The following is a 14,571-nucleotide window of genomic DNA, read 5'->3' on the forward strand; positions in this document are numbered from 1 at the left end:
TCTGGACACATCGATTTACTTATTTTAGGGAGTCCTCAAATATATTATCTTTTACTAAGATATTTGCCTTTCTCTCTCCTTACTTTGATGGAATTTTTTTATGAAACCTTTATAAAGTCAAAATTATAATAAGCAGATCAATTATTATTAATTGACATGCAAAAACAAATAGTTTCCAGACTCCCTTCCAAGTCCATAAGATTATACTAAGTGAACAAAAAACACAGGATAACATTGATATGCAACAACAGCAGACATAATAAACATGGGACGTGTACAAAGAGGTTCTAGAAGCTGCAACTTGAGGAGGCAGGTTTCACTGGATTGCGTGTAAGCTGCCTCTGTAACATCTGTTGTACAACATGCGGTCGTATTTTTGCTTTTCTACTTTTATTGTGAAAGAAGAATTTTTTTTTGACAGTTGACTGGACTACAGAAAACAAGTAATAAGGTAGGTCTTTAATAAAAAACAAAATGACATTTGTGAAGCCTTTTGAAGAACAGATACTTGTAGGAAATCTTTTAAGAGTAAAACTCTATCTGAGAGTCTCAGCTTTGATAATTTGAAACTGAAATGCTTATTATAGAACAGTCACACTCAAAGCAAATCAACTCATAATATAACTTTCAGAGAGAAGTTTTATTTATGGAATAAAAAAATCCTTTCTTTCTTTCTTTCTTTCTTTCTTTCTTTCTTTCTTTCTTTCTTTCTAGAATTCTTTCTTTCTTTCTAGAATTCTTTCTTCCTTCCTTCCTTCCTTCCTTCCTTCCTTCCTTCTTTCCTTCCTTCCTTCCTTCCTTCCTTCCTTCCTTCCTTCCTTCCTTCCTTCCTTCCTTCCTTCCTTCCTTCCTTCCTTCCTTCCTTTCTTTCTTTCTTTCTTTCTTTCTTTCTTTCTTTCTTTCTTTCTTTCTTTCTAGAATTCTTTCTTTCTTTCTAGAATTCTTTCTTCCTTCCTTCCTTCCTTCCTTCCTTCCTTCCTTCCTTCCTTCCTTCTTTCCTTCCTTCCTTCCTTCCTTCCTTCCTTCCTTCCTTCCTTCCTTCCTTCCTTCCTTCCTTCCTTCCTTCCTTCCTTTCTTTCTTTCTTTCTTTCTTTCTTTCTTTCTTTCTTTCTTTCTTTCTTTCTTTCTTTCTTTCCCTCTTTCTCTTTATCTCTCTCTTTCTCTCTCTTTTCCTCTCTTTCTTTCTCTTTCTATCTCTCTTTCTTTCTTCTTTCTTTTTATTTTTGGTTGTTGAATCACCATAAGATACACAGTTATAAAGTTATTCGTGATTGGGTTTAAGTCATACAATGTTCCAATGCCCATCCCTTTACAGTGTACATTTCCACCATTAATGTCCCCACCCCCACATTCTTACCACAGCCTCCATTTACAGCAAGCACTTTAAGCACTTTTCTTCTCTTTCTCTCTTTCTCTCTCTGTCTTCCTATCTATCTATCTATCTATCTATCTATCTATCTATCTATCTATCTATCTATCTATCTATCTATCTTTTCTATGGACACTTCATACAAAGTTAAAATATAGACGTTATTTAAAATTAAATTTATTAACACAATTTAGATTATGATTAAGATCTTTTCTAGAATAGAAACAAGTGTATCCTTTAATATGATTCTGATGTACTTTTTTTCATTTCTAAAATGGCATTTTACTAGACACCAAATAGAACATGCTTATATTTACAATATGATTCAAAATATTATTTTAATTATAAATAGATCACAGTAGATTAACATTTTTCCCTTAATGGTAGTTTGGCAAGCTACCACAAGCCCTTCATGTAGAAACATGAATTGCAAAAAAGATAATGCAAATAGCGATTGCATGCTTTGTGCATAAGAGGTTGCTGTAAGCAATTATCGCTTCATTAATTTGTAATAAAGACCAAATTGCGTGTAAATGATGGTGGCATGCCATCTCAGACCACTTGCCACAACAGCAAATCTCTAACTCTAGTATTTGCTGAGGATTTAAGACAGTAGAAATAAAATACTCAATTAGTATTTCTAAATGGCAGAAACAACAATAGAAATCATTAATTAAGGCAGTTGTGGTGTACTGAAACTATATAATTGCAAACTAATATTGCTTGAATAAGAACATTTTAAATGTTGCCATTTCAAAAGTTTTATCTTACAAATGTAAACAATATTTATTCACCTTTTCTTTTTTCTGTATAAAATTAATCAATTATTAGAATAGCATTATTGCCATACTAAACACCATACTGCAGAGTTTGAAAAAGAAAATGGGCCACATAAAGATTTAAGTGAGCAAATAAACCTTTCTTCATTTTCTGTTTCCTTATAAGAAAAATGTCTGTAATAGGTACTCACTTGTAACACTGTTTTCAGCAGAGGAAATACAGACCGAGAAATAATGCAAATCCTATCTAAAACTCAACTTCTCTAAAATTAATAATTTTTGTGGTTAGTTTGGTTTATGATCTGAGCTTCTATTTCTGGGTCTCAGAGGCCAGAGTTGAGATTTTTGTTCTTCTTTTTTTTCCAAAATTATTACAAAAATAAATTTAAATATATATATAACATATATATATTCAGACTTTTTCTCCCATATTAGACAATTCTTTTTTTTTTATTGAATCACTATGAGATACAGTTACAAAACCTTCATGTTTGAGTTTCAGTCATACAATGATCAAACACTCGTTCCTCCAGCAGTGCTTATTTTCCACCACCAATGTCCCCACAATTCTCCCCCACCACACACACTTACCGCTCACTCTGCCTCTCTGGCAGACAATTTTCCCCATAGTCTCTCTCTCTACTTTTGGGCTTTATGATTTGTAATACAGATAAAAAGAGACTATCACATTTGGTCCTTTATCTACTTTCAGCACACATCTCACATCGGAACTATCCTTCCAATATCATTGACTTAGTGATCCCTTCTCTATATCAGTTGCCTTCTCTCCCAGCTCATGACGCAGGCTGCCAACCATGGAGCAATATTCCTGGCCCTGTCTCTACTGTCTTTCGGTGTCAGTCTCACAGTACGTTATCTTATATTCCACAAGTGAATGCAGTCATTCTATGTCTATCCCTTTCTCTTTCTGACTCATTTCACTTAACATATTCTCCATGACCATTCATGTATAAGCAAATTTCATGTCTTCATCTTTCCTAACAGCTGCATAGTATTCCATTGTATAGATGTACTAAAAGTTTCTTTAACCACATACAATTCTTAAATCTATTTTCAGTAACATAAACACAAAGAATCTCATCAATCATTAAATCTCATAATCATAAAAACATAGTGTAGGGAAAACATCAGAAAAATATAGCATAAGTTATGAAAAAGAACTCAATTTCACTTTCATAGAAAAAAACATTTCATTGTCACAGAGTCAAAGTGCAGCTTTTGAATATATATATTTTAATGATTAATGGACATTTAACCTAATGACTATTATTTGGATAAGTCCCAATTATAATAATAATTAATTGCCTATACTCTGTTGCTATTAACCAGTCTCTTGGATACATTTATATACTTAAAATAGTGATAAGAAGGTAGTGATTTAACTCTTTTCAAAAGAGGGGGAAATATACAATTCTCATAATGCTAAAAAGTAAATATGATTAGATAATTTTTGAAAAGTCAGAAAAATGTATTTATTATTTAGCTTATTGAGTTTCAGAGCAGTTTTTGTCATTCATATATGACAATAACAAGAAAGTGAACAATATGAATATCCTATTTGAATTTCAGTGGTTAATAAGAGGTAGTTTTGCATACAAGAAATTGCTGATAATTATAATTCTGTAGTCAGTAATTGTGATTTATATAAAGTTGGTTTATATTATTCTTTCTCCAAAAGTGTAACATAATCCCTTATTTCTTTTCTTTTGTGTTTTTCTACAGCCATTTCAAATTTAGAGTTCATCCTAGAAATATTTGAACATTCACCCTGCAGCAGAATTTTAAGCATGAAGATGCATTATCACTTACTTTAAGAATGTTACTGTCAAGAGTCAGAAAGATATATCCACAGATACCATTATATTTTCATTTATTCATAGTATTTTTCATAGTAAATTTTGGTCTCAAAAGTAAATAAACAAATACATTTTAATAGGTTATACTAAAAAGTAGCAAAATATGAGTAGAGACAAATGGGAATAGACATTTAGATTGGGGGGCTTGCAGCTATTGATGTTGATTTTGGTTAAATCAAATAATTACATTTATATTTTGGGTAAAAGGAGAGATATAGGGAATTTGATGTTGAAAATTTAGTGTCAGTAATAAGATTTAGGCCAAAGTATAAGAGGAGTAACACTCTAAAGTAACAAGCTGACATGCCAGGAATTTCAATAGTGTCTATTATTCCTCTGTCATTTATAACCAATCTTTAAATATTTATTAGAGAATCAACAACCCTATTAGAACTCTTAGTTGACTCTATAGGGATTTCAGTATTCAACTTTTGTGAAAAGGACCAGAAAATGAGGAAAGAAAGGAAGAGAGAGAGAGAGAGAGAGAGAGAGAGAGAGAGAGAGAGAGAGAGAGAGAGATATGCTAAGTCAAACTTAGAATTCCCAGGAATATTGACATACCATGTTCATATACATAGATATAAGAATATATAGGGTATTGCAGGCACAGTGTAAACAGAAAGTTTGAGGATGTCAAATCCTTACCTTCCCTCTCAATCTTTACCTTGAATTGTGTCTTTCAAAATTACCAGAAAATTGAAATCACAGACGTTATAATCCTAACCGCTTATAACTCCAGGATTGAGATAAAAGGTACAGAAACCTCAGTTTCACCATTCTAGAGCCTTAATTTTAGCTCCTCTCCTTCCAGCTGGAATTCTATATTAAGACTCTGTCTGGGCTTCTGCCATAGCCTCAATACTTATTGACACATGCATATCTCTCGTCACAAGCTGCCTTTTAACCTAGGTAGTTTTTATTTAAGGTTTTAGACCTATATTCAGAACAAATATTTGTTTTTAAATTGTCTAAGAAAAAATGTAATTAGTATTATTGTAAACAACTGTACCTCCAAAAAATGAACAAAATAGAACAGAATAAAAATGCCTGAAAGGTTCTGATGTACCCTTAGGTTAGATTGTCAGTGTATTCTTATCTTATGATCTTATGATCTCTGCTTGATCAGATCCTTCAATATCAGCTTTAAAAACATCTGTCTTTCCTCATAAACTGTTTCATTTCTTGATAGCCCTGCCAAGGTGTCTGTAAGTGGTTCTTCACTCAGTACTCATCTCATCTGTTTTGTGATTCCGCATATAGATGTTCACTGGAATAACATACTATTTTACCTTCTCCAAACATATATTAAGCCATTGGGGCTGGAACGATAGCACAGTGAGTAGGGCGTCTGCCTTGCACAGCGGCTGACCTGGGTTCTATTCCCAGTATCCCATATGGTCTCCTGAGCACTGCCAGGGGTAATTCCTGAGTGCAGAGCCAGGAGTCACCCTGTGCATCACCGGGTGTGACCCCAAAGCAAATATATATATTAAGCTATTACTATACCAAAGTAAATCTAATCAGAGTTTTCACATTCACACTGATGTAAATACAAAATGTGTGCATTACAAAAGTTTTAAATAGTGTGTTTATGTGTGTGTGTGTGTGTGTGTATGTGCTTGTGTGTGGATGTGTGTGTGGATGTGGATGGGTGGATGGGTGGATATATATTACTTCCAATCAATATTTCTCCAGTGAGTATGTAATAAAACTCATTTTAGAAGTGCTAGTATTTAGTTTGTTATAATCTGATAGTTTTCAATACCATTGATTTTCCATTAAATATATGATTTTAAAGACACTTTTATAAAAGCGTTTTTATATCCCATTTTACATTTGATTGGTAAATATGTCTACATGCAAACATCAGATGGAAGTTATATTGTAGAAGAGGTAAAACTGAATTTTTGCTACTTAGAAATAGAGGCTGGAGTGAAAAATATAGTTTCAGATAGGCAATTTCAAAATATTCAAGAAGCTTTGGAGCAAAGGGAGGAATACCACTGGAATAAAGATCTTAGAAAAGAAAAATAATGAGAATGGGAGTAAATCCTTGTTCAGATGAATCATTTCCTCCTTTGCAGAAGAAAACAAAAAAAAGTTTGTTTTTTTTATGCACTATTTCCTCCCCAATACTGTCTCTGATTTGATTCATTCTCTCCTGCTATACACACTTATTTCTATACCTAAAGAAAAGCACTCTACAGAGATTTACCAAGATCAAAGTTCAAACTTTAATTATAAATTAACCCAAGAGGTGTATTTTGGTGTACATAAGATATTGGATTAAAAAATAAATAAAATCACTGAATAGGTGTGAGATCAGTGATAACTGAATGAAAACAGTTCTGTGTTGGTAGACATTTGTTTTTAAAACCTAAGATAAAATAACTTCTGAAAACAGACTGTTCATAAAAAATGAACATTTATAGGGTAATGAAATATAAAATGATGGAAAAACATTTAAAAACAACCATTCATGTTAATATTATGACAGATAGTTTAATTTGAAATTGAAATAGATATGATACGCAAATTGTATCATGGTCAGACCATTTTCAAATGGGTCAAAAATCCTCAATTAAATCTGCCATTTTTGAAAATATTTTTCCTGTGAGAAGAAAACGTTCACTGTCAATGAAATATAGAAAAATTGTCATTTATATTAGAGTTTAATTACAGTGGCAAAATATTTACATCTATAGTGTAAAAGAGACCCACAAAATATTTAATAATTTATTTCTTCCATGGAAGTTATAAAAGAAATGCTTCTATTATTAGATATTTTTTCTTTTTAATCCTTTTATGTAACCAAATTTTACAACTTTAGGACTGAATAGATTTTACTTAAATATTAGGAAGTATGACGAAGACAGAATCATGTTTTTAATTCTTAGACAATTTTTTCAAGTTAGAATTGCTTGAATACAAAGATAATTTTTAGAAGTCAAAAAAGCTGTTTGAAAATAATAGGGAAAATTCCATGTGCATTGGCTGTGCTTGTCTAAATTGAACACTACTAGGATGGACATTTACAAATTATTATTACAAATTATTACAAATGGCCAACTACTTATAAATTAATGCAGAACAGTGACAGCAGTACATTTCCTATCAGTTCTGAGATCTATGCAATTTCCTACTATGATAATGGGTCACAGCAATTGTAATTCATAGCAATTTACAATGTACCTGTGAAACATTCACAGTGACAGAAATGAAATTAACTCATGTCACTGAGTTTTGTCACTGAAACATATGCTAAGTTTATTTTTTTAACACAATATGTGAAATTCTAGGGAGCATTTCCTTGAAATGTAAGCTACTTTATCACACAAATTTTAAAGCTATAGAGAAAGACTTACAATTTTTATATAATACTCCTACAAGACTAACAACTGTGCCTTAAAGAAACATCTTTTAAGTTCATTATCTGATGAGTAGCATGGAGAACTTAGATGATGGGTCTCAAATCTAAAATCAGGCATTCTTTTAAAACTTAGTTCTGCTATTTAATAGTTATGAGTTAATAAGCTACAGTTTATTTTGCAAATGTAAAATGGGAAAATAGCAAACACTGTATAGAAACAATGGGTAGAAATATTTATTTTAAGTAGTTGTGATACTTTGGGGGGAATTTCAGAAACAATAAACTAATTTTACTACAAATGTCCGTAGTGTTAAACAGAAATGCCATTGAAAAACTTGGCTGTTTTTCTCATAAAATATTAATAATGCACTGTAAATTTAAGTGTCCTCTATTTTCTTTCTAAAAGTATAGTTTCTTCAAACTGGTTAACTCAACAAATTTTTTAAGAAGTGCATTTTGTTAAACAAATTTGAAATTCATTAGATATCAGTAATAACAAAGATCAATTAGATATTTGCCTGTTTTACATTTCTATTGCATTTGTCTGTGGTCTTTCTTATATAACTTTTAAAAAATATATGGAGTAAAATTTTGAAAATAATACTACACAATTTTACCAGATGTTATAGTTCTATAATTTTATTCTATATTTGATTTCACTTCTTTATTCTTTATTTAATAATTCATCGTGGTAGTACAACTTGGAGGACTCTTGTCGTGTCCCAATTTTGATCCCCAGTACCCTATATGGTCCCATGAGTTCTGCCAGGAGTGATCCCTGAGCACAGAGACAGTGGTGAGCCCGAGCATTGCCAGGTGTGGCCCATAGAAAAAAAAATGAATATTTATAAGTGGTAGCTGTCTACAAAATATGTTTATGATATTACTATTGTAATACAGACACAGGAGTCATGCTTTCCTATATTCAAATACTTACATTATAAGAATGGAAATATTTATGTGTAAGTTTAATGTTCGGCTGGAGAGATAGCACAGTGGTTGAGCATTCGCCTTGCACGCAGCCAACCCATGTTCGATTTCTTTGCCCCTCTTGGAGAGCCCAGCAACCTACTGAGAGTATGTAGCCCGCATGGCAGAGCCTGGCAAGTTACCTGTGCATATTGGATATGCCAAAAACAGTAACAATTAGTCTCTCAATGAGAGACATTACTGGTGCCCGCTCAAACAAATCAATGAGCAATGGGATGACAGTGACAGTGAATTTTAATGTTATTTATCCATTAATTCAATAGAAATTCACTGTGGACCAGACGCTAAAAACAAGTTAAAAATGTGTGGGGCTATCACACCCAGCAGTGCTCAGTATTTACTCCTTGCTCTGCACCCAGAGATCATTCCTGGCAGGGTTCTGGGGATCATGTGGGATTCTAGAGATTGAACCCAGGTTGACCATGTGCAAAACAAGTGCCCTAGTCACTGTACTATTGATCCAACATGAGAACCAGAACTTATTTTAACGTCCTGGGAACCGCCCATTCCAAGCAGAGAATAACAATAAAAACACTAGTCCTATTATAAAGTTTATGTTATACTCAAGAAAAAACAAAGCATTAACAAGCAAACCTACATACATGCACATGATGGGTGAGGTGGTAGCAATCATTATTTTAAAATAATAATAATAAAGATAACAGCAGGTAAAGCACACAGAAAGTAATTGATGTGCTTATGAAAATATTAAAGTAATTATTCCTGAAATTACATAAATGTTTCCTATAGAACATCAGGACTAAGTTTAATTCTTTCATTAGCTTGAAGTGGAAAATTAAGCTATGAGTATATCTGAATATGGCCTCCAATATTAAGGCAACAGAAAGCAGCTGGGCTATGACACTGGGGGGAGGGGCCATAATCAAAGGACAGCAAGGAAGCCACTAAAACTGAATGAGTCAGGCTAGAAGTGCTGAAACTTTAGATCAAGTAGTAATTGGGGAGAGAGTCTGATTTAGATCCGTATTGGCCATATGTGGGATATTGGATTTTATCTCAGATAAATGAAAATTTATTACAAGGCCTGGGCAGAGGAGTAGCATGATCAAGATTATGGGCAATCATGGAAAACAAACCACAAGGTTAGAAGGCCAAAGATCTGAGACCATTACAAGGGTATTATAACAATTGAGTTGACAGATCATTGGGTAGTACCACTGGAGATGAGGATAATACATCAGATTCTGGACATTGGCTCAGATTCAATTTTGGTACCAGAATTAAGTTGAACATAAACTGGATGTGGGACTTTGGGTAGGGTGAAGTAACATTATATTCAGTTAAATATGACAATGTCCCATATACAATGTTCTATGTTAAACCATAGAACAAAACAGCAAGCAGGAGGTGACAATTAGACAGGAAATGCAAACATAAGTGACTTTCTCACTAGTAAAAGTAGTGAAGAGAGAGAAGGAACAAGCAAAGCATCTTCCAGGCAAAGGAAGCAATATGCAAAAAAAAAAGTGCATTAAAAATACAGAATGTTTAGTTTGAGTATCATGAAGCAAGAAAAATAAGAAATGAAGCCAGTCTTGCAATGATTAATTCTATGTTTATTAATTAATCTATAATTATGCACTAAGAATTCTTGAGGTGCTGAATTATAATTGGGAACAATATAACAAAAAAAAAATCTCTCTCCAAGGAGTTTGTATAGTTGTGTGTGACACAGACCGAAAAGCAAGAAAGGCAGTAAAATTTCTTTCTAATATGATGCTGCAGCTTTCTTTAGTTGTACATTGGTTTCATTTTGGAGCCATATCTGGTGGTGGTCAGGGTTTATTTCTAGCTCTGCACTCAGGGCCTTGGGATGCCTTAACTTGAAGCCAAGTTGGTGGCGTGCAGAGCAAGTGTCCTAGTTGCTGTACTCTCTCTCAGGTCCTGTTTATAGTAGTTTTACTTTTTTATTTTTTGTTTTTTTTATTTATTATATTTTATATATTTATTTATTTTTACTTTTTTTAAATGAATTTATTCTTTCATTAGACCACCATGTGGAAAGTTACAAAGCTTTCAGATTTAAGTCTCAGTTATACAATGCTCAAACACCCATCCCTTCACCAGTGCACATATTCCACCACCAAGAATCACAGTATACCTCCACCCTCTCCCCCACCTCCCCAGCCCCACACCCCGCCTGTGTAACTGATAAATTTCACTTTACTTTCACTTTACTTTGATTACATTCAGTATAGTTTTAAAAGAAATAATGAGAACTGTTCAGAAATTCTAGTGGGAGTACAGCTATTCATATATCTTCAACTGAAGAGTGGCAAGCCTCTATTCAGATAAGCTGTCCTTTTTGACCAGCTTCTGAAGGAGGACACAGGACACAGTGTTGGAGGAAGGAGCACCCACTGAATCAGCCAGATTGGCCAAATCTACCCAGGAGATCAATGCGATGACAATCATGGCCATGTGCATCGGCGGTATAAAGGAGTGGTATAGCTCAATACTGGCACTGCAGAGCTAACAACACTGAAAACAAGAGATCCAAACCACAGAAACCAAATCTGTGCCTGTCAAGATGTCAGGTTGAGGATGGTAGCTGGAGGTGGATGGAAGAAAACCTGGGAAAACTGGCGGAAGGAAGAAGACACTAGTGGTGGCATTGGTGCTGGAACATAGTATGTCTAAAACCCAACTGTAAAAAACTAAAGCACGCTGAGGGGCGCGTGCACTCACAGGCTCTCCGGGTGGCCCTGTCTCACTGCCTTCGTTCAGTGCTCTGGAACCGCAGTGTATGGACTGTATCGGGATGGCCAGTGGTCAAGGACAGGCGAAGGAAGAACGAGGACCAAGCTGATTGCTGAATAGTTACCGTTTATTCAATCTTCCATCTTTCCCATTTCCTGCACTCCTAGCTCCGTCCTCTCTCTGGATCTATGGCCACCTCTCTCCATCTCTCTCCTCCCTTTTTCCTCTCTCACCCTTGCCCCTAGGTTACACATTGCCAGGTAGCAAAATCAACATAAGAAAGCCCTTCCTGAGGGCTGTCAGGTTCAAAGGGAACACAACCTAGGGGCATTCCAAAGCCCTTCCTCAACTGCCAGTGGGCAAAATACCTCTTAAGGGTTTTTTCTCCTCTCTTCATTCCAAACACTCATTAACATCTTAATACTAGTTAATTTTGTATGGACATATCAAGAGATACATTGAGGCTTGCAAGGCGGCTCTCCTGGCAACATCCTGCCACAGGCTCAGACTACAGCACTCAGGCCAGATTTATCACTCCTAACCCTAACAGGGTCCAAATCTAGTTATCATTGTTTGGATCATGACAACATTTGTCCATGATCAAGCTCTTAACTTATAGTTAAGCATTAGGCACAAAGGCGGGGGAACTGAGACAGTGAAGGAAAGTGACACTACAATTTGTGTTTTGTGAAAATTTTATTTTAGCCACAATTTTATAATATTGATAATAATGACAAAAATATTCTAATACCACACACTTCACCATAGTGTCACTTTCCTTCACTGTCTCAGTTCCCCCGCCCTTGTATACTCCCTGCTATCCCCACTGTGATATCCTCCCATTAAAAACCAATTCTTTTTTGTTGCTTATTTGTTTTGTTTTTGTAGCTCAATAGAAGTGCTCAGGGCTTACTTCTGACTCTGAACTCAGGGATCATTCCCGGTGGTGCTCACGTGACCATATGAAGGTAAAGGTGAATGACTCTGGGTATACAACATGCAAAGCAAATGCCCTACCTGCTGTACTATCAAACAGGCCCCTAAAGACCAGTTCTCACTTCGAGGTTGCCTTTGAATATCTTTATGTTAACTATGTTACCTTGTATTCCACATATAACTGAAGCCATTCTGTATCTTGTCTCTCTACTTTTGAATAATTTTTCTCAGCTTGAGACTCTCCAGATCCACCCATTTAGGTACAAATTACGTGATTTCATTTTTCCTTACAGTTGAGTAATATTCCATTGAGTATATATAGGACAGTTTCTTGATCCTAGCCATCTGTTCTTGAACACTTGGCTATTTTGAGAGTGCTGCAAAGATCACAGGAGCACAAATGTCTTTTCTGAGAAGAGTTTTTGGTCCTTTGGGAAAATATCAAGAAAATGAAATGCTGGATCATATGGGTGATCAATTACTATATTTTAATAAGTTTCTGTATTGTTTTCCTAAAATGCTTGACAGTCGATATTCCCAGAAGTAGTGGATGAGAGTTCCTTTGTCTCAAAATCCCCACAAACACTGAGGTAATTTTATATTTCGTCTGTTTAGTGCTATCATAGTACAGCACTTTACAATATTAAATTTTTTATATTAAAGAAAATTGACCCTTTAATCCTATGTCTTTGTATTCAATAGGGCCCAGAATACCTAACTTTGTTTCTTTCTTTTTATTTTTTGGTACATCAACTCTTTCCTCAAGTCCATGCCTTCAAACATAACATTCAATATCAATAAATGTGAATAATTTTGCTGATGTTAACTGTAAGTTTAGTACTGTAGCACTATTATCCCATTGTTCACTGATTTGCTCAAGTGGGCACCATTAACGTCTCCATTGTGAAACTTATTGTTACTGCTTTTGGCATTTTGAATACAATACGTCATGGGTTGCTTTCCAGACTCTGCCATGCAGGCAGGATACTCTCGGTAGCTTTTCCCAGTCTATCTGAGAGGGATGAAGTAATTGAATCCAGGTCAGCCACATGCAAAGCAAAACCACTGTGCTATATGAACAAGATAAAGGAACTCATATTAAGGAAATTTTTTAAAGTCATATTTATAATGACGCTCCCTCTCTAGGTCAAGATGATTTCTCTTTTATATTCAGAGCAAGTTCTGTGAATGTTCTAAAACTTCTACTGGACACAGGGTGAAAATTACTGGGTTTTTGTTTCTAGGCCATATTCAGTGGTATTGAGGTTTTTGTTCTGGCTCTGTGATTAGGGACTATTATTGCCAAAGCTTGGGGCACCACTGGTGGTGCTGAAAATGCAATAGGGGCAACTGCATGCCAGGCAAGCACATTAACCCCTGTGCCTCCTTGCATTTCACTCCTTCATCTCTCCAGTGTGGAACTTTTACTTACTTCAATACTAATACGATTTCAAATTTTGATTTTTTTCTATTGTGTCACACTTGGATAAGTGTGATGATATTTCTTGCATGTTCTAGATATAATTAAAATATTGAACTAATAATTTAAGTTACTTTGGCCTTATAGGAAAATTCAGAGATCATCTAAATGGATCACAAGTAGGGAAAGTTAGTCAAAATGGTCCACCATATTTCTGATCTGGTGGGAGTAATTTTATTTTCATGGTCTTCTGCCTTCATTTGTAGAATAAATTAGTGGGATAAATATTGCTGAATTATTTTTCCAATTTTTTAATCATTTGATGTTGAAAATTATAACGTGATTATGATTCTTAGAACTTTTATTTTAAATACCTGGTAACCTCTGAGTCATTGAATTGTTTTCACAGAAAATGTTCTAAGCTATTGACCATCACTTCCTACTTAACAATGAATGGGAAGAAAATGAGAATTTGATGGTATCGCTGAGATTTTGTCAATGACAACCATGTAAGGTTTATAAATATTGCATTATGCATCGGTGAAATGGCCATTGCTCAAAGTTAATCGTTTTGGCAGCACTGGATAGCTCAATGTTGATTGACTGACATAAAGGTCAGTTGCTTAATTTATAAGCTGTCCTTTGACAATAAAGACACTGATGCTGACCTGCTAGCAGGAGAAGTCGTTGAAACTGTAGCTACAATAGTGATGATCATTTAAAAACAGTCTGTTTAGTGTCTTTTTGATTCCTGTTTTTTGTGATCAATGGCACTTAAGCTATATGTATATCAAAAACAGACACTTCAGTGGTTGTAAAACAATGTAAGACCAACTATTTGCAACAGAGTATTATTAGCTTCATCTGCATTCTTTCTTGAACCAAATAAGCTACACAGACATAGGTAACTACAAATTACTACCCAGATAACACTCAAGTTTAGGATGGCAATTTTGGTGTTGTCTTAAACTGTTCAAAGAGAATAATCACGCATTGAAAAATCAGTTTAAAAACTAATTAGTTTAGTTTAAAATTAGTTTAAAAATTAGTTTTAGAAACTTCAGTTCAGAAATTACTATTTTTGGTATATCACAAAACCAACATTGACA

The 14,571-nt window shown here is 34.4% G+C and overlaps 1 protein-coding gene across 2 annotated transcripts in view; it reads right to left on the reverse strand.

Annotated features, from left to right (window-relative positions):
* The window catches only part of EPHA3 (EPH receptor A3), a 369,048-nt gene that overhangs the window by 257,935 nt on the left and 96,542 nt on the right, over nucleotides 1-14,571 (reverse strand). The gene's annotated exons all lie outside the window — the stretch shown is intronic.

The sequence above is a fragment of the Sorex araneus genome, chromosome 2 (genome assembly GCF_027595985.1).
Source record: "Sorex araneus isolate mSorAra2 chromosome 2, mSorAra2.pri, whole genome shotgun sequence".
Lineage (NCBI taxonomy): Eukaryota > Metazoa > Chordata > Mammalia > Eulipotyphla > Soricidae > Sorex > Sorex araneus.